This window comes from Macrobrachium nipponense, chromosome 22, assembly GCF_015104395.2.
Source record: "Macrobrachium nipponense isolate FS-2020 chromosome 22, ASM1510439v2, whole genome shotgun sequence".
NCBI lineage: Eukaryota > Metazoa > Arthropoda > Malacostraca > Decapoda > Palaemonidae > Macrobrachium > Macrobrachium nipponense.
Window position 1 is genome coordinate 49,589,070 of NC_087213.1, and position 22,500 is coordinate 49,611,569.

Here is a 22,500-nt window from a genome sequence, read left to right on the forward strand (position 1 = left end):
TGCAAAAATTTCTGGGAAACTTCTAATTACTTCACTTAAGTCTTCACCTTGTTCAACACTCAGATGTTTCAGTTTATCCTCCAGATTTTCCAAAATTGAAGAATTATTCATCTTGCTTTCAGCTCCCAATTCGTTGCCATCATCGTCTTCTGTAGATAAAGTTGTTTGGGTTATTGACACAGTTTCAGTTTTAGTTTCTGAGAAATAAGGTTTCAAGAGGTTCACATGTATATTCCTTTGTCTTCTTCTTCTTTCTGGTGTTTCATTCACATAAGTTCTATCACTTAATTTCTGAATTATCTTGTAAGGACCTTGAAATTTATTAGTGAGGGGAAATCTCTTGACAGGTAAGAATACTAACACTTGTTGACCAACACTAAAACTTCTTAGCTTAGTCTTAGGATCAAATCTTCTTTTCATTTTCTCTTGACTCATTTTCAAGTTTTCTAAAGAGAATTTTCTAATCTCTTTAAACCTTTTCCTTAAGTCCTTCACATACTCTCCTTGGTTTTCCTTTTGATTTTCTCCCCAATTTTCTGCAAGAATCTTCAATGGTCCTCTAACTTCTCTTCCCAAAATCATTTCATTAGGTGAACATCTCATACTTTCTTGATAAGCACTCCTAACTTCAAACAACATTAATGGTAAACCAACATCCCATTCTCTTCCTGACTCAGAACAATACTTTATCAGCATACTTTTCAATGTCTGGTGGAACCTTTCTAAGGCACCTTGAGTCTCTGGATGATAGGCAGTGGATAACTGTTGTTTCACTCCTAACAAATTCATCACATCCTGGAATAACTTTGAAGTAAAGTTTGTTCCTCTGTCACTTTGTACTATTTCTGGTATACCAAACTTTAAGAAAAACTCCAAAAGTTTTTCAGCAGCTATCTTGGCAGATATGTTTTAACAGGGATTGCCTCTGGATATCTTGTCACAGGACACATTAATGTTAACAAATACTCATTTCCTTTCTTTGTCTTTGGCAACGGTCCAACCATATCTATAATCACTTTGCTAAAGGGTTCTCCTCTAACTTCTATAGGTTGTAAGGGGGCTTTCTTGATGGTTTCATTCGGTTTTCCAGCTATCTGGCAGGTATGACACTCACGACAGAATCTGCTAGCATCTTTGTGAAGTCCAGGCCAGAAAAAATATTTCATGATCTTCTCCACAGTCTTCCTGATTCCCATATGTCCAGACTCATGAGCTACTGCAACCACTTGCTTCCTCAATGGATATAGAATCAAAATTTGATGATATTCGCCCCATACAGCATCTCCTGGTATATCTGTAGGTCTATACTTTCTCATCAGCAAACCTTCCTTCAGATAATAACAGGTAGGAGTTTGTTGCATCTCTTCTCGATCAACAACTCTGAAGAACAAATCAGTTAACGATGCATCCTTCTTCTGCAAGTCCATTAGCTTCTCTCTTGTCACTTGACCAATTTCAAGGGTTGAATTCTCAATATCTGCTAACTCAGCTACTGTAGTTTCACTACTGTCTTCAGTAACTCTTTGACTACTCGGAGTCTCTTCAGGAACATCAGGTTCTTCTTCTTCACTGTCGTCGTCTTCTTCATGAGAAATCTCTTCTTGGTCAGCACTATGGGAAACTTCACTTCCCTGGAACAATTCTTCTAAGCACAAAGATCCTTCACTTGATCCTTCTTGAGTGTGTAAATCCTGAGTTTCTTCACTTGCAGTCGTAGTCCTCTTCATACTTCTGGTAGTTACACAACTAGGAAACAGGTGGGGGTCATTCTTCTCCAACTCTACTGTAGGACTAATCCTCAATGGTTTGTCTGTCACTACAGGACAAGGAATAAATGGCACACCACCAACTTCATTCCCCAACAGAACATGTACACCTTCCACAGCCAGTGAGTCCTTTACAACAAAATCAACATTCCCTGTCACCAATTCACATGACAGGTGTAAGCAGCATATAGGAGTTACTTCCTCTCCCCCTATACCCTTCAAAATCACTGAATCTCCTGTGAGACTCTTCTCCAACTGAGGGTGAGAACCATGTACTACCACACTATGGTTACTCCCTGTATCACGTAATATCTTGACTGGTACCTGCATACTTCCTTCTTGAGTTGACATCATACCCTCATAGATATGTGGTGTAAAAGCCTCCACATTTCTAAGCCACTCACTGCTTGAGGTAACATTTCCACTGGTTGCTAAACATTCAGCTTGTTTAGTTTCATTCTTCTCTGGAGTCTGATTCTTTCCCACACTGCTCTTCGTGGTTTGTTTCACCTGATCACCTTTCACAACTTGACCAACTGGCTTTGACTGCTGTTGATTCCGGTAACACTCTTGACTGTAGTGTTCTACTCTTCCACACTTGAAACAGACAACATTAGGTGTCTGTAACTGAATTGAAAAACTGGATTATGATTTCACATTAGCTTGCTGAGTTGTATTACATTGTGTACTCTTGGTAGTATCACTTGTAGGTTTCCCATTAAATTTGTTCCTGTTATTTGGATAAGACTTAAAACCTGGGCATTGTTGATTCTGGTACTTGACATTGTAATTACGTTTACTACTGATTATATTGTAATCTTCACTCGGTGTAGCAGCTTTGTCAAGTTTCTTCACCTCTCTCTCTCAAATAGGCTCTTATATGTTCAGGAATTCCTTTAAGATACTGTTCAAGAACAAGTAACTCTTCCAACTCATCAAAAGTTTTAACTTTAGCAGATTCTAACTAACGTTTGAAACACCTTCTCACTTTGTACGCATAATCTAAGAATGTTCCCTTCTCATCTTTTCTTAAATTTCTGAATCTTTCATTGTAGTACTCTAGGGTCATCAGGTAAACTTGTAGCACACTTTGTTTAAGTACCTTGTAGTCTTTACACTGATCAGCTGTTAAAGCTAGATAAGCACTTCTCCCTTTACCAATCAAGACACTTTGTAGCAAAACTGACCATTTATCTTCTGGCCATCCCATACCTGAAGCGACTTTCTCAAAGTGATCAAAAAACTCATCTGAAGCTTCTTCAGTAAACTTAGGGATTAACTTCTGTACTCTCACTACATCAAATACAGGTTCTTGATTACCTTGGTTAGGGTTAGACGGTGTTACAGGTAAAGTGGATCTAGCTCTTATCAATTCCATTTCCCTTTCATGTCTTGGGATTTCTCTTCCTCTTTTCTCTTTCCTCTTCTGCTGCTTTTTCTTCTTCTCTTTCTCTTCTTTCTTGTTTTTCCCTGTCTATTCTTTCTCTTTCAGCTTGCATTTTCAGCTTAATCAAATACTCTTCTGCTTCAATGCGTCTAAGCTCTAACTCTGCATCACTTTTCTCTTTCCTTTCTGCTTGCTTATTTATGAGATCACCACGTGCTACATTCAACAACTCTTGAGCCAATTCTAACTCATCTTCATCAGTTATTCTACCAGAGTTTATCAATGATTCCATAGCAATAAATCTTATTTGTGCCTTTACCATACTAGTAGACACATAACCACCACATGCCACTGCTAAAGCGCTCCACTGTGCCTTAGTCAGAGTGGTTTCAGATAAAACTTGGATGGAAGGGGCTGCTAAAAATTCCTGAACCCTGAACTGAGCCCTTTTCCTCTAAGTTAGCAACTTACAATTCAATACAATAAATGCAAAACAAAACTATATGGTCACTCTTCTAACAAAGAATATCCCTAACACCACCAGTATATACTGAGTGATAATGAAATCTGCTTTCCCGGGTCTGAGCACCATTAATTACTTGTGAAGAAGTGCCAAGTGTCTGGTTACTACACTTACCATTCACTAATTGTTACCTCACAAAAGCCAGATACCTGAACCCTCATCACAGGTACTAAACGATTGAATACTCTAAAGGCAACAGTGATCCCTTAAACAACTTACCAGTATTGCAGAAAATCAGACTAAATTCATCTAAACAGGTGTGAGGTAATCTTGTAAGTAATCAAATTAATCAAAGAGCATCACTCCATCAACAACTTTAAAAGTCTAAGTATTTCCCTGATATCAGAAGTCTAAGTACTTCCCTGGTTCTAAGTCACTTCAAGTTAATTGAAGGAAAACAGATCAATTACCACTCTATGTTTCTACCTAACATAAATATAATTATATGTAAATATACTGGTTAGAAAAGAAAACACTTATAACAATTTTAAGTATAAAAAATTATTATTAAAATCAAAATTTATAAGTGAAATTCTCAATATCAGGGAAAATTACTGTTGCTTGAAAACAAAGTAAAGTTTAATTAATTCTTGAATCAATTAAGTAAAATTAAATCAAAATTAATCTATCACAAAATTCAAGAAAATTAATTCAATCAAAATTCAAAAGTGTTAGGCAATAATTGAAAATTCGAAATTAATTCACAAGTGCTAAACAATAATAAAACTTGAAGAGAATTCTAAGTATATGCAAATTAATTCAAAAGTGTTAAATTAAATTAAATGTGCAATGATTAAGCAATGAAAATAACTAAGTTAATTAAATTGTGAATGCAAATGAAAACACAGACAAGTGCGGAAAATACCAAAATTGCAAAAAGTATTAATCACACAGAATATAAAATAAAAAGACACATTTCAATAAGAAAATGAATAAATGCACAAGACTAAACACTTCAAATGAAACAAACACAAAAATTTGCAATGTGTAAAAATGTAAATAGTTTCACTCAAACCACTGTAACTATTATTTATCAGTTCTTTAAACCATCGTAACCAATAGTTATTACTTATTAGTTTTTACCAAACCTTCCTAACCATCGGTTATTAGTTTTTACCTAACCACTGTTCCTATTAGTTATTAGTAATTAGTTGCAACTAATAAAAATATAACACACTTCACCTTGTAGGTATACCAATTTTCTTTCTTTGCAGCAGGCTTGTTTCACACTTTCACAAAACCAGGCGCTGTTACACAATAATGTTTGCTCAGATTCCAGAAAAACCACTAAATAACACTAGATGAACTCTAAGAAATATAAAATCTGAAATTCACAAGTTACGAGTGACCATTCAATAAGTTCGAAATCATTACGTTACTTTAAAATCAAAAGTGCTATGCGATGGAGAGAGAGAGAGAGAGAGAGAGAGAGAGAGAGAGAGAGAGAGAGAGAGAGAGAGAATGAACGCTTCGAGTATCTAAGATGCAATGACAAACTTCTCCCTTACGGAAGCTGGAAAGGGGAGATGACACAAAATGTTTTGAGACAATTCTTCCAGAAGTTTCGAAATCTGATGCAACATTACATACAAACTGTGAAAATTGCCCATGGCACTCGGCAAAGACATACGCGTATGAGACCAGCATACATTCATGTTCATACCGGATCAAGATGAAGGTGGAGCGATAATTAAGACTGACATGTTTTAAAAACACAACGAGGGCTCGAGCTCCCTTAATCTCGAGAAGATGAAAAGTTACTGAAACAATTCTAGCTTTGAACGGACCAAGAAAATCTCTCTCTTTCTACATTCTATGTTATATATTCTTTTATATTATGTTATGCAAAATCTGAACACACATTTAAAACATCCTATCTCTAAGCTAGCTAGGAATCTGAAAAATGTTGCACAATCTTATACACAATATTTTATACAGTCAAAGAGGGGATATATGCATTTTGAAAGTAGTAATATATAATATATATATATATATATATATATATATATATATATATATATATATATATATATATACACACACACACACATACACACACACACACACACACACACACACACATATATATATATATATATATATATATATATATATATATATATATATATATATATATGCTTAAAAAATTACAGTAAGATGCACGCGACTTCCCCATAAATAAGCGAATTTCCACAGAGAAAAAAAAAAAATGATAGTTGTCAGAAATCCAAGTGCTTTCGTCTTTACTAAGACATTGTCAAGGAGTGAATGAAATACAATTGTAGAGAGAGGTCTCAGGTACACAACAAGATCAAGAATACCAGATGGTTAATTGTCAAAAGGGTAAAAATTAAAAGAGATAATCCAGGATTATCGGATATCACACAGTCACAAACCTAAACAGATTGACCCTAACCGAAATTACAAAGTTTCTTTACAGTCCAAAACATGTAAAAACTGAATATATTAATTTTGTTGCTTATATTTATCTACAACTTTTTTCATTATGAAAGCATCAAGTTTGAATAAACCAAGACTTAAATTTAGAACATTTTTATTATTTGACTGTGTCATTACATGGAATTAAGGCTCTTGCTTGACTCCAGTTAATAGGATGGTCTAAATCTCTCATATGTACGAATAATGCATTCGATATTTGCCCAGTTCTCACAGAATATTGATGTTGTTTGAGACGTTGTGAAAGAGATTTACTGGTTTGTCCGTATTAGACTTTATCACACTTTTTGCAAGGAATTTCATATATGCAGCCTGGAAGATCTTTAGGAGAATTTTTGATTACTAAACTCTTGACATTAGTTAAAAGCTTTAAAATTCTAGGAATATCTAAAAACCTTTCATCATAGGGTATTTTTAGAATGTTATGCTTACTAAATTAAAGTTTGTCATTAGCTGAATAAAATGTTTTTTCTAGTTCTTTTCCATGCCACATCTACAAAGGTCCTTGGGTATTTAAGTTTCATTGCAATATCATAAATAGTTTTAATTTCAGCGTCAATAAACTGTGGGCTACAGACACATAAAGCCCTTAGGAACATCCCATAAAAAACAGAGAATTTAACATTTTGATGGTGATTGGAGTAGTAATGAACAAAAGAGGCAATGTTAGTTGATTTTCGAAAGACTGAAAAGGTGAAATTTCTATCATTTCTATGGACAGTTACATCAAGAAAATTCAATTTACAATTTCTTTCTTCCTCTACAGTAAATTTCATAGAAGGGACTAAATTATTGAGATTATTAAGGAATTCCTGGATATTTTCGTGAACTGGCCAAATACAGAAGATATCATCCACATATCTAAACCAAATAACTTTTTGGGGCAAAATTCTTGGTAAGAGTTTTGTCTCAAAAAATTCCATGTAAATATTGCTAAGGACAGGAGATAAGGGATTACCCATAGCCATGCCAAACTTTTGTACAAAAATTTCCCCATTAAAACAAAACTTACTATCTTTGATGCATAACCTTATGAGACTAATGAGGTTTGCCACACTTAAGGGAATGTCATGACGTTCTAATTCCTCCTCCAAATATTCAAGTAAGTCATCTACAGGCACTTTTGTAAATAAAGAGACAACATCAAAACTAACTATATTAAAATCAAAATTCAAATTTAACTATTCAATTTGTTTTATAATATATATATGGGGGGACGAATTATTATCAATTAAAAAATTCCCCTTCGGTACATATATGAAAATATATCATTTGGGAGGTAAAGTGAATTTAGATATTAAAGGACATTTGTAGCTTGAATTGATATATAAATGGATCACGGTTCGATGTGATTAATTATTCATATATATATATATATATATATTATATATATATATATATATATACATATATATGTATGTATATTTGCGCGTGTGTTTGTGTGTTTATGTATTTGTATGAGAGACAGGGTAATCATTCTTCTGAAGACGATCGTAACCACAAACCCTACCTTCCTAAGTCTACCACCCAAGTTATATTGAGCATGTGAGTTACTCAACAAAAGCAATTCATTCTCTAAGTGAATTTAAAGAAAGTATTGGGAAGACAGCAAATAATTTATAGTATCAGAAACAAAACTAGATAATTTTGCAAGGTTAAGACGACAGTAAGGTAGTTGAGAACTTTTCAAAGGCATACCAGTCTATATCATTTATGAGTTTGTTTTGCAGAGGTGTTTCTTGATGTGCAAATTTCCGTAAATGTTAAAAATGCCTCAAGTCCGCAGCTGTATTGTGAGAATAAGGCATAGTTTGATTTCTGTAAATCAAATTATGCTCAGGCCTCAGCATTTGGATTCTTTGGTTCACAGATATTCAATTATTCAGCTGGAAAAGACGCACGCTTATTTACGTAAATAATAAGGAAAAATTTACAGATTACAGGTAACGTTCAGAACAAAGAGCCGATAATTTTTTTTTATGTTGATGCCTAATCAACCTGAACTGTAGAGAAATTGGAGAAAGACCGTAACCCTTTAGTCAAGTTGTCATCGATTTTGTGGTGTAGTTGGAGAGTCTCAATACTTTAGACAAATTTAAGGGAACATTAACCGAGCTTTTGATTCATGAACCAATGCTTTTTGTGCACAAGGTCAGTGATGTCCTGGAAATTAATGAGAATGTGAATAGTGACGTCCTGGAAGCAAATGAGTATGTGAGTGGTAACGTTCCAGTGTCTTAATTTTAACGCTAAAGCTTACTTAGAACATCAAAAGTTGTAAGGAACTCACTTATTGTTGCCCAGTTTTTGTTCAATTTCAGCACAGTATCAGCAAATCAAGGGTCTTAACTCTGTAGTTTTAGGATTATAACTTCCAGTCTGGCTGCCAGAAATTTAGATTTGTATGACGGGATTGCTTTCCGAGATATCCAGTGCATACTGAACCAGGAAGTCACTCATTCTTCCTTTAAGCAGACAAATTAGAATATTAATGTCATGGTTTAATATGCTTGGAGATTCGCATAAACCTTTTTTGATTTTTACGATAACGTGTCTGGTGCAGTAATAGCAGTAAATAAGTATGAACGTTCATGAGACAATGCAGTTAAATAGCTAAATCAGTCTATTCAGGGACACTATGTAGTCTGGGTAATTACCTATCTTAATCTAAATTTAGGAAGATCCGAACCTGTTTGCAAGCTCACTAATTATTATTTATTGTACCGTCAGAGATCTTGTCACATTTTATTATTTTTTTATACCTTATCTGTCCTTGATGGCACCTGCAGCGCAGTCTAGGTTGTTTTGTTTTTCACCCCTTGTAACAAAAGGTAGAACTAGGAAGAATCTGCATCCAAGAATTTATATTTTCTATTTATTTATTTTTTTTTTTTTTATTTTTTTTTTTTTTTTTGCGTGTCAGAAGACGTTATTATCTCACTGGTCATTAATTCTAGACACGATGCTTCTGCATGACTACGACATTTAGTAAGAAATTGGACTACACGCTGTCCTTTATTTCTTTAAATTAGAGCTATTTTATGTTGGCACTCGAGTTTCAACGAAAGACTACGTGTTTTTCCGTTCCGAGAGGATTTTATACATTAAACCCAGTGACTTTGGGGACCCGGTCTGCCCACGGCACTGTTCCGGATGGGGTGGTGGGGGAGGGGTGTCCAAAGCCATTGGCATCTTATGAGCAGGTCTGGTCTGGCATAATTCTAGATTTCTATTAGAGAATTCGCTTCCTTTAACAAAGCTCGTAGGTTTCCGTTGTAAATCTGCTGTGATGTTTTAGCTTTAGCTTTATGGAATAAAATAAATTATTGAGATGCTAAGGCTTAAAATGTGCGTTTAAATTTCACCGCTTTAATAATTTTTAGAATGGGAATGAGGCGACTTTCAGAGTCCGTCCCAGGCGCCGCTAACGCTATTTACGCCGCTAATTGAATCTAAAGGTTAACTTTGGGGTGAGGGCCCGCATGTATGGATTTAATAATTGACATGCTTGAAAATTTGGAATCATAGAGATATGTGTTAACTCACGCTGAACAGAAACATTGTTATGTTGATTTGGGATTCAAGACTGCTAATGAAGTGGTGTTAAGTTTTGCATGAGAACTTAATATACATTTTGATTCTTGACATTGTCATGGATTGAAAGTTTACAGAATATTATGTATATATTTTTATGTTAATTCCATCAGGATTGCACACTGTTCAGTTCGATAAATAAGAACCTTGCTTTATATATTTGAATCTGGAGATGGAATTTCTGGTTCTATCCTCACCTCAAACGTAGCTCAGGAGGTCACCTCTTTAAAAAATTGTCATTATGAGAGAAGATTTACAGTCCTAATTCCTGAGGTAAATGTGCTGTGGAAATAATTCTGTGTTTCTAACATTCTGGCAAATCAAGATTGGTGAGCTGTCTTTCTTGTATTTTGTAATATTCCTTGAAAAGACTTATCTGGGAGCTTTATATTCCATTATCACTCGAAGAAACTATTGATTTTAAATTTAAAACTACATCCTCTGCTTCTCCCAGTTCATAAATAAAGTCGGAAATGTAGTTAGCTTTTTTTTTTATTTCGTATTTTCTGTATTAACACACCCAAAACCATATCATGTTGAGGGGACGTATTGAATATAAGTGTAAATATAGGACCCATATATACTTACTTAATTTCCCATATTTGGAAACTTCCTCTTACCTGGGTGACGTAATTCTTGATATTTACAAAGTGTAACAGTGAATACAGGTAATAATGAGGGCAGTATGATTTGTTTTATTGTTAGGCTCAGATGCTCATAATTATGTTAGGGAACGCTTAATGATGTATGTAATGAACATAGGCTTCTTTTATTCGATTCTAAATCAAAGCTGTTGTTACCTGATTAATTGAACTGCACTGAATCAAATGATGATAATGGCTCACTCTCCTTTTATGCCACCGTGAATGGAAATGTAATTACATAACTTTTTAACATTGCCGGAGGCGTGGACACTTGCGGCCTTCTATTTGGTTTTTTGTTGTTGTTGTTGTGCATATAAGCGTGCTTTATTTATGCACACAGATCACACACACACAGACACTGTATGCTAGTTGCTTATGTGAAAGCGATTCCGTTTTATTAAAACTCAACACTCATCAAAGGCGAGGGCTAGCATTGCGAGAGGGAAATGAGTTTTTCCGGAATATTTAGTACATTATTTGTATAAGCATTTTCAGGGAAACAGTTCGATGTAACACAATCAGAGCTTTAAATCACATCTAGGAGTATAATGGAAAAATACTTTTTTTTATTAAAAAGATTGACCCCTTGACTTTTTGACTTTTGAAATAATTAAGAGCCAAGGATGTGGACGTAAGAAAAAAAACGGCGGCAGCAGTCCCCTCATTAGCAGCAGCAGCAGTATCATTGAGAGACTGCGAAAGACATGAAGTTGCAAACCGACACAAACCATGTAAGAAAAAAAAGAACTGAAAACTAAACTGAATGCCATTAGCGCTATACCCAACTGCTGAGGACGCTTGCTCTCTGCTCACTCTTGTTCAAACCATTTAGCGTGACCTTGTTCTAAAAGAGCTTCCTCTTTCTATTTTCTTGTTTCCCTTGAAAATAAATCTTTTCTCTTTAGCGGAATTCTTATCCTCCATCAGAGTCCAGTTTACCTTCGTTTACCTTTCAAAGTTTCCTCAAAATGGTTTAATAATTCTAGACATCTCTTCTTCTAGTAGGGTAGACATTACAAGCAACCTATAAAGCTTATGTGTGAACTAGTTCTCATCACCATAACATGCAAGTAACTAGATTCATTTCTTGTATTTTCTTTAGTTTACTTCAAGCAAGGTGATGTTGAACTTTGATGTTTTAACTTCTGCTCACTTCAACAGTTTGCTCTTAGAAAGAACATCACCAGCCATAGTGGGCAAAGTTACCGAAAGAATTTGTCAGTGTTGACGATACTATATTACTGAGAAACAAATTCCAGTTTTAATCATACGTTCAGTGGTACTCATGAAAAGACCATTGTGCTATCGTAGTGTCCCGGAGACTGAAAGTCCCTTTTTCACCCAAGCTAGGACCAGGAGAAACCACAAAGGGACTCTTAGTAAGTCACCAAATAGGTCTATCAGCTTCACCAGTCCCCACATCCTTAAGCTCACAGTGACGTTGAGGTCATGTTGTAAGTGAATTTCATCAGGATTTGAGAACTTGAACTCAAGACCTCCGTATTCTGAAATGAGAGCAAAACCAATTCGTAATAACTGAAGAGTCAAATGCTTTTGTAGGATTAAGAATGCCTGCTTAATATGGTTTTAGGTTTAGCTTAAACCCCCTTTCCAGTTTTTGCAAAGGGGAATAGTGAGGACTAAACGCTGTAAATAGCTCTTGTTTTTTTTTATCATTTGGAAGGTGACTGTTAAGAATGATATCTTCGGCGTAGGTGTTTACCTGATGCGCCTTCATTGAGAACTATTTCTAAGCCTTTTCAAAGAATGAGACCCGACATTCTCAGTCAAACGCCCCTAGTAAATATTAGGACGGATGTTACTTGCCATGGACATTGAAATAATCTGAGCAGAGGTGAGGCTTCTGCCGTATTTTAATTAAGATTAGTTTATTGGGAAATGGATTATTCGTCAGTTGAACGCGAAGATTACAACTTGCCAAATCAGATTATTGTACGAGCGAGCGATCAAGTCACCCCTGACCCCTCCCTTCTATCACCCAGATCTCCGTCCCCTTTCCAAGCGAGGCCGAAAAAAGACCCAAAATCGGATGAATATTCAACAGGTTTCCCAACTGCGATGTCAAATTAATAGGAGAAAAAGTGAGGAGAAATAAAAGGAACATAGTCAATCTTTCCCCTCCTGTTTTTATCTATTTCTAAATGCCGAAAGAAATATGAATCAAAAAGTTTTATTTAATTTTGGACTTAGATATATAGACATAAATCACAGATATACAAGATAGTTAATTAATAAATCCCTGTATATATTGGTCTTTTTTCATATGCTTCAAAGGGTTTATTCGAATTATGAAAAATCTGCGCAGTTCTTTAGTTATTTTTATACCTTTTAAAATAATAAGAGTGCAGGATTAAATGATTTTCTCAGATTGCCTTCTAGATAACGAAAATATACTACTGATAATGTTGCTCATTTCATTTTGAATTTCATCCATGTACCGTCGAAGGTAAGAGTAACATTTAAGTTCGCCTTTTTTTAGAAACTGTGTTAAAGTGCCAGTGATACGCAGAAAAGATGATTACACAGATACATTTTTTTATATAATAGGATTATTATTATTAGTGGTCAGCATCATTCCTCGTCACTGGGCCAAATATTTAAAACAACTAAAAAATCCGCCGAAGTTTCTTAGGAAACAATCGAGTTTTCTGTATGAAGCTTTCGGTGTGCTGCAATATGACACTCTCGGCCACGACCTAGCTCGGCTCAGTTGCTCCCTAGATGCGCTCACGTGAAGATTCGTCGGCGGCTGGCACTTTCCATGGCTAACACTAAACTTAAATAAAATGAAAACTACCGAGGCTAAATGGCTGTTATTTGCTATGTTTGATGAGTTGTGGGTAGCTGATCAACACACCGATTTGTAGCCCTTTAGCCACAGTAGTTTTTAAGATCTGAAGGCGGACAGACAAAGCCATCTCAATAGTTTTCTTTTACAGAAAACTGAAAAGCACCAGTCAGACCATGACGTCTTCCAGACCTTAGAAAAAAAAAACACTAAATAATCTCATGCTTCTCCCTTTACACCTCCGCTATTGTACATGAACACCATCTCGTGCATATTAAGCATTTTCTCTTATACTTAGGCCAGTTTATCAAGCAAAGCCATTCACCTCTATATGCTTCTCTAATATGATTCTCTTTACATTGACGTAACACTTCATTCATTCATAAGAAGTGCATAAATAATTGCTTTCCTACATAACATATGCATTGCTCTTAATTCTTACAGTAACATGAGTAACTGAAGTCTAGAATGATATATTCCAGAGTATTTTCCGTCCTCATACCTACAAAGCATATGATGCACTCCACTAAGAAAACGATACGGAAAAGAAGAAGAAAGGAAATAAGTGTCGTAATTTGTCCCTCTAGCTTCGCCCTCCGTCAGCGGGCCTTTATTGACTAAAATGTTTGAAGAACAGCATCCTTTGGACATATGTTTACATGCGACTAGATTATTTGCATAAAATTGAAATAAGAATAAAGTATGATGAATCGTACCTACAGCTATTATCGGATAACTTAAAATACACTTTTGGATTGTACATGGTTCGTCAAAACCGAAAGGGCAACATTTTATTAAAGTTGATAGGTATTTCTGTAAATACCTACGTCCTCATATTATACACACGCACAGTACGCGTGGTTATTTACACGCGCGCGCGCGCGCACACACACACGCACACACACACACACACACACATATATATATATATATATATATATATATATATATATATATATATATATATATATATATATATATATTATATATATATGTGTGTGTGTGTGTATACATATATATGTATATATAAGCGTGATTTTCAAAAAACTATTTCCCTACTGTTTTAATATTTGTTACGGACATGGTTTTAATACAGTCCAGTGATTTAAATATTGATGGTCTTTGATATCCTTGACTCTTGATACGAAAAGGCAACAATTATCATTATTATCATTATTAGCATAGCTAATATATTGAATGCTTAATGGTTGTTAATTTTCTTAAATATCAAGCCTTTTTCGTTGTCTGCCAGCATTCTTTCAATTTCGCTCTCTCCGGTGGAATGTAATAAAACGACTCAACTTAGTGCAGTTACTTTTAGTGTATAACTTGGTGTATTAAAGATTCCATTAAAAACATTCAAGTTAATCATTGGTCACTGAGAATATTCAACAGAAAACATGGTCATCACAAGTTACAAATAATGTATGCGGTGTATATTTTGTCAAGGTTATCCACTACGGTTGCATTGTAGATTCTAGTAACTTAAAGTTTGTTCAAATCTGTTACGCGAAGATCCGTTAAAAACCTGATAGAATTTCAAGGATCACTAACAATTTTTCATTCTGGGGAAAAAATTAATGAGTAGTATGAGTAAGGTGACATTTTCTCGGAGATTTCGGAGATCATTAACCATTCGTTAATACTCCGACTCGTTCGACGGCATTTGAGAGCTATACCAGGCTTGGTGGAGAGGAGGCAAATGACTTTGCAGTCGTTTAAGGAGTTTCAAGAACTTCTTTCTCTGAGAAGTTTATTCCGAGCTCATTCAAACTCTCGGTTTCCATTTCATGGGTCTCCTCCTCCTCCAGGATTCCCAGTTAGCCATATTCAGGTCACGTCCTTCATTACTTCCGGGAGTCCATATATTATTCGAAATTATTTACGTTAGTGATTTGTTTCTGTATCTGCAAAATTTATGATGATGGTTGTATACAATTAATGTACTGTTGAGAGAGAGAGAGAGAGAGAGAGAGAGAGAGAGAGAGAGAGAGAGAGAGAGAGATTCGCTTACCACTTTCAATAAATTCTTTACGTTTTGGGAATAGAAAATCGAGTTACGACCAAGTCTTAATGGGAAGTTTGAATTTATCATGATACTTTCTTGCTAGGAAGGGGAGTTTTAAACAAAACATCTAAATATTTTATGATATTTCAGATATTTAGAATGTTCAGAGTTCAGACTATCTTTTTGCTCTGCGTTTGTGTATTAAGTTACTCTTATGGGTATTTTTGTTAGTTTAACATACTTGATCTGTTTACACTGACTTGAATTGCTACTTTGTTTTTGCCCTATTATCAATTATTCTCTTTAATTCCGAAAATTCTTTCTGTAGTTATATCAAGAATTTTTTTCCGCCTCTTAAGAAGTAACAAAGCAACAACGGAATAAGGAAGAACTGTGTGTATATATATGTATATATATACATACATATATACACAAACACACACACACACACACACACACACACACACACACACATATATATATATATATATATATATATATATATATATATATATATATATATATATATATATGATGAATAGAATGTTTCAACACTGAACAATAGTCGCTGAATCACAGCAGATGATTTTCGTCACAGCCAAAGAATTATTAAACTGTGATGTCCTAAAAATCTTTAAATCTTTTTTTGTGAAGGATGGGAAGACCTTAGGGCAGCACAGATACCCTGATACAGTGTTTCTGGATAGAGACCACAACTATAGCCATTGTACTTTACTGGTGTACTCGTAGCTTTGTATAGCTGACGAGGCCTCTTGTCTTAGTTGACCGAAGCTGTTGTGTATGTGAATAAAATTATAATATATTTATAGTTTTGGATATATGCTTTAAAGATTGTGGTATCTGTAAAGCATCGTCTGGTCGCAATGTCCCAACTGGAGCTTTATTTGTTTTATTGCAGCGTATTCATGTGGAAACTATCAGGTAATAACTTTGAGTGGAATTCGAATATTCGATACATGATTAATTCTATCCAATTTCAAGGCTACTCTAATATTTTATCGGTTGGTAATTTCCATCGGTTGTGGAGGATTTTTACTGTAATTGAAACAATACATTTATTTTTCCCCTGGAATTTGGAAAGGATATTGTGTTTTTTCTAGATGGAACTTATAGCAACCGAACTTCGGATCTTTTGCCTGTCTGTCTGTCTGTCTGTCTGTCCCTTCTTCCCTCCCTCAGGGGAAAACATTTTTTTTTATCCTAATACACCAAACTTAATTACAGATGTAACATTTATTGGTAGGACTGGATTTTTCAGTGACACAGACAATATGTAACACCGTATCTTCAGCGCATTTTGAACCATTTTTTTTTTTTATACTATTTGTGCCACGATTTCTTTTTCCTCAAGTTACACACACACACACACACACACAACTTTCTCTCCCAAAAAAAAACAAATCGTCGGAAATCATATCTTCAGTAATCGAATTTTTTAAATTTACCAGTATTTGGATTGAGACTTCCTGTGGCGGAAATAATTAGCATTTGTTGAAAACGGTCGACTGAAACATGGTATGGTCGGCATGACTGGCGTCATCTGCCGGCTGAGATAAAGTCAGTAACAATTAGAGAAACCCGAAGACCTGGAATCCCACTGGCAACGGTTTCCTTGCGTTCCACTGCTTTCACTGCGGTCGGGTTTCCGTGTTTAGCTTCAAGGCGTTTTAGGAAGAGCGTTTGTTCGGTCTGTTTATTTGGAGGTTTCTTTGTGAACAAAACGGTAAAGCAATCCTGTTAAAATATTACAATTTCTTTAAAAATTAGCGTTTGTTATTTGTTCCTTATACAGTGTATCGATTATATTCTCCAATTGTAGAGGGTACTCTCATCCACAGCTTCCCTAACTATAAATGAAAGTGTAAAATTGTTACCTCATGTTATATATATATATATATATATATATATATATATATATATATATATATATATATATATATATATATATATATATATATATATAAATAACTTGATCACGTAAAATATAAAAAGGGATGTTATGTATAAATAAAGGTGATGCCACAGAGAAAAATGAAAAGACGAGAATTGCCAAGATCTTCTGGTCTCCACGACCCTTTACTTGATGCACAACTGATTAGAACAGAGCAAAAACATAGTACAAGTAAGCTTAGTATCCGAACTGACATTACAGGATTAGCATAAGATCCAATTCGCTCTAAATAAACGAAAAATCGGCCGTGAGCAAGATTAGAGATTTTAAAGCAGCCACCCGCACGTGGTGAACAGATGATTTATTCAGAAAACAATACATTTTAAAAAACAAGGAGGCATATGCGACTTAGTAAAATCCCGAAAATTAGATTAAAGATTTATGCACGGTCCTTATCGAGGCAATTTTATTCGAAAAACAATACATTTTTTATTAGTAATATAAAATCTACAAAAATGTTACAACAATGATTGAGAAACGAACATAGGATATAAATATAGTGAGTATGAGAGAGAGAGAGAGAGAGAGAGAGAGAGAGAGAGAGAGAGAGAGAGAGAGAGATAATAACTATAAACATGTGGGACTAATTGATTAGTAGTTAATTCATTTATTTTGAGGTCCCTCATAAACATTTTACAAATATAAGGGTCCAAATGGTACAAACCCAGACTAAGATTTAGGTTGCTTTTATTAGTGATTTGTATAACTGCTGATTCCAGTACATTCCTTGAAACATAATCATTAGACTTAGCAATTACAGAGCTCTCGCCCCAATTTATAAAATGAGATTTTTCGCTCAGATGGATAAATAGTGCATTTGAAGTCTGGGCTGTTCTAACTGAATACATATGCTGCTTAATACGTACACATAAATTTTTACTTGACTGACCGACGTATAAAGACGGGCAATCCTTACAAGGAATTTTGTAAATGATGTTGTTGTTTGTTACGGGACTATCCTTAATTAGCATATCTTTAATGGTTTTGTCAAAAGAGAACACAACATTAACATTAAACGATTTAAATATTGATTTTATGGTTTCAAATCCACGGGATTTTACTAAGTCGTATATGCCTCCTTGTTTTTGAAAATATATTGTTTTCTGTCTAAATCATCTGTTTCTTTAAAATCTCTAATCTTGCCCACGGGCATTTTTTCGTTTCTTTAGAGTGAATTGGAACTTATGCTAAAACTGCAATGTCAGTTTGGATACTAAGCTTACTTTTACTATGTTTTTGCTCTGTTCTGATCAGTTGTGCCTCAACTAAAGGGTCATGGAGACCGAAAGATCTTGGCAATTCTCGTCTTTTCATTTTCCTCCTTGGCATCACCTTTATTATATATACATATATATATATATATATATATATATATATATATATATATATATATTATATATATATATATATACATGCGTATATATGTGTGTGTGTGTGTGTGTGTGTGTGTGTGTGTGTGCGTGTGTGTGTGTGCAGAATTTACAGGCTGCTTTTTACCAGCTGTTTATATAATTGAAATAGTCACAGAGAGCTCATAACTCCTCTAATTCTTCACACTTTTTGAATGCTCTGGAAACTTGAGAAGTTAAAAAGGCATTGTGGCTATTACAATTATATATATATATATATATATATATATATATATATATACACACACACACACACACACACACACATATATATATATATATATATATATATATATATATATATATATATATATATATATATATATATATATATATGTATATAAAATATGTGTGTGTGTTTGTATGATATATATAGGTATACATATATAATGCTTGAATCAGTGATGTTAAAATGAAACGAATAGTTGTTTAGTATACTGGAATCAGTATTATTTAGGAACTTCCATTACGGATATATTTAAATTAATGAGAAGTGCCTCAGTTCTCAGTTAGTAAGATGGCTCTATTGTTATTTAAGAATTCACCTTTGTTGACAAACGATAATGGAGAATTTAGAGTATGAAGAAATTAGATGTTTAGTGAAATTTAAATACCGAAAGTGACTGCTGAAACAGTTTCATGCACTACATGGCTGCAGTTCTAGTCATTCGTCTTGCAAGCCATAAAAATGTTAGTTTTAGCTTTTCCTTCTAACTTTTTTCTTTCTTTCTTTGAGTGTAGAGTAATTCAAATAGATTTTAGTGCCGTTTTCGATTTAATAAATCAAGAGGCATTTATTCATAAACTTCAGAATCTTAGAATGGGTGGATATGTTTTAGGTTTATTTCAAGATGTCATTGCAATTAGGCAGCAACGAGTTAATGATGATGAGATCTTTAGCAAACCATGACCTATTGTGTCTGGAGTTCCACAGGTTAATGTTCTTAGCCCACTCTTATTTTTATTGTCTACAAGTGATATGGTTGTTGACTTGGAAAAGATGATCATTCAGTATGCCGATGATGCTACGCTTGTCGGTATTGTAAAGTCTCCACTTGTGAGAAATGGAGCTCCCCTTAGTCTCAATTTGAACATAGAGAGGATTAGTGAAAGGTATAGTCGGTGGGGTATGAGGCTGAATTGCAGAAAAGCGAAAACACTGTTGATTAGCAGATCCCGCGCAGATTTTCCACCCCATTCTCCATTACAAGTCGATGGGTCTCTGCTGAATGAATCCTAAGTTTGAAGCACTCTAGGTGTAACTTTTGACTCACGTCTTACTTTTGAGAAACATGACGCACATCTTTCTTTTGAGAAACATATAATGAAAGTGTCAGTAAATGCGGCACGAATTTTAGATAATGTACGAAAGGCCTCAAGTATATTTATAACGGTGATAACGTCAATACAACTTGTATTGTCACGTGTCACGTGTCCTTCCTTTACTAGAATATGGTTCTACAGCATGGGTGTCTGCTGCTGCCAGAAATTTGTCTATTTTTAGACAGAGGGGATCGTGGTGGTAGGTTTCTGTTTCCTAATATTAGCAGTTATGATGGTCTCTTGCTTGTCCATTTTTTATAAGTTGTATTTTAACAGAGACCTTTCACATTCACAATTGATCCCTGGTCCCCTTTTCCTGCCAAGAGATCCGGATTTATATTATGGCAGCATCAATATGCAGTAAATGGACCTCGATGTCGAGCTTCTCAGTTCATGAGGACTTTCCTTCATCACACCGTTGGGTGGTGGAAGTCTCCAAGAGGAAGTCGGGCAATTGAAGCTTCAAAAGTTCAAGCGAAGATGCAATACATTACTGCCCTAATGATATTCTTATTGCATTTTAATACGTCTTATCTATCTTTTCTTAAACTAGTGGAATCTCTTCTTTCTGTATTTCCCTTTACATCCTTTTGCTTCTTCCTAATGAACACCATATTTTTAGGAAACTTGCATTTTACGTCCATGGCACCTGTGGACTTGTTTCATATGAATAGGGCTCATCTTTTGAATAATCGTAAAAAACAATAATCACATGGTTGTGTTACCGATTTTCGCTCATTCACGGCACTAGAAGCTCTTGCTATGCAACGGTGTATCCTGAAATCTTAAGGATGGCTTTAGGCAACAAGATGACATTTTCCTGTGGGATTTCTGTGTTTTTCATAATGCAAAAGAATGTTTTAAATGTTTTCACGTCCCCCTTTAGGTGTTTGAAATACACCTTATGAAAGGAAATACATCAAAGTAATCGTAAAGGAATCAACATTAACATCATTGTTTTAAATTTGAGAATTATAATATGATCATGATCAGTAACACACCGTTAATATTCTGTTGGTAGTTTAAAATTAAACATCTTTAAATATTTATGTAATACTTGCCCATTCAAAGTAAGTCTAAAGCAGGGCCTGCTAAGTGGATCCTGGTCTAAAGATACTAGCCCAAGACCACGAAGTATTCCATGTGACGGCAAGTGCGACGACATTTGCAAATTTTGGAGGGATGACTTTACTACACATTCATTGTGAAAGTTGTGCACTCAACGGAAGACATTGCCAGAATACCATGCCCTCGTTGAAATACAATCTTGTATTTCTAGGTCGATTTCATTTTTATTTGCCACCAGGAATTTCTCGACGAACCGGAGAAAAATTCTGTGAAAATAAAAGGGATATAACTGGAAGTCAATTTTAGTGAATGGTTTCACTTTCTTCTTGAATCAATTAATACCTCGAGGATACTGGAACCAACTTCATCTTCATGCAAAATTGCAAGAACACTTGGAAGCTCCCGCAATCTCAGGAAAGTTAGGCAGTTTCAGTAACGTCAGCAACGTGATAACTCGACGAGTAATGAGATGAAAAAGGGGAATAATTCGACTTGTTTCATAACGACTTCTGCACTTTCAAACCCATACAGCCTTGGTTGTATGATATTCGGGAAAACATTTATTTTAACTGGGTATGGATCATTTTCATTGTAAGTGAAAATTTTAGGGAGATATCTTAAGTATAACAATTCGTCAGTTGGTTGAGTGTGTGTGTGTGGGTGTATGTCCGAGCGCGCTTGGACGTAATGCTGCCTTGTATGAGTTTTAAAAGTATTACATCACAATGACATTCCCGTTAGATAAATAAAACCAATTTGACCAGCACAAACGAAGCGGATGCAAAGTTAATGTTTACAGGGTTTTGACAAGGTTATCTGTTTTATCACACCTTTGCTGTTTTCACTTTCCGTGGATTTTATAATGGAGAAAAGAGAGGGTTTGAATTTCAATAAGCATAGGAATGACAAACGTAGAGTGAGTAGATGATGCTATTTTAATCAAGAAATCCCATCAAGATTTGTGAACGTACCTAAAGACTGCATCGCATATCCAGAGATTTTATTTGAGGTAAAATAAGAAAAAAAAAAAATGAGGGCACAATATTTAAAGTTGCGAAACAGCTCTGGATGGAGTAAGGATAAGTGAGATGGAATCTTTCCGCTAATTATGAGTGATGATAACCAATTCAGCTCATATTGCGTCGTAATTTAGTAAAAACCTAAAAAAATTAAATAAATCAACCATTGTGGAAGCTTAACAACATTTGTGCATTAAGTATACTGAATTGTTAAACAGAAGTTAGGTTATATATATGTATAGTTCGATCAGAAATGTTACATGGTAAATAAATATGCTATGCTAATGCTGAAGTATCATGTAGACTTCGTTAATCAGAATATAATATATAACATATATATATATATATATATATATATATATATATATATATATATATATATATATATATAATATATATAGTATATATATATATATATATATAGTATAATATATATATATATATATATATATATATATATTATATATATATATATATATATATATATATATATATATATATAGATATATATATATATATAT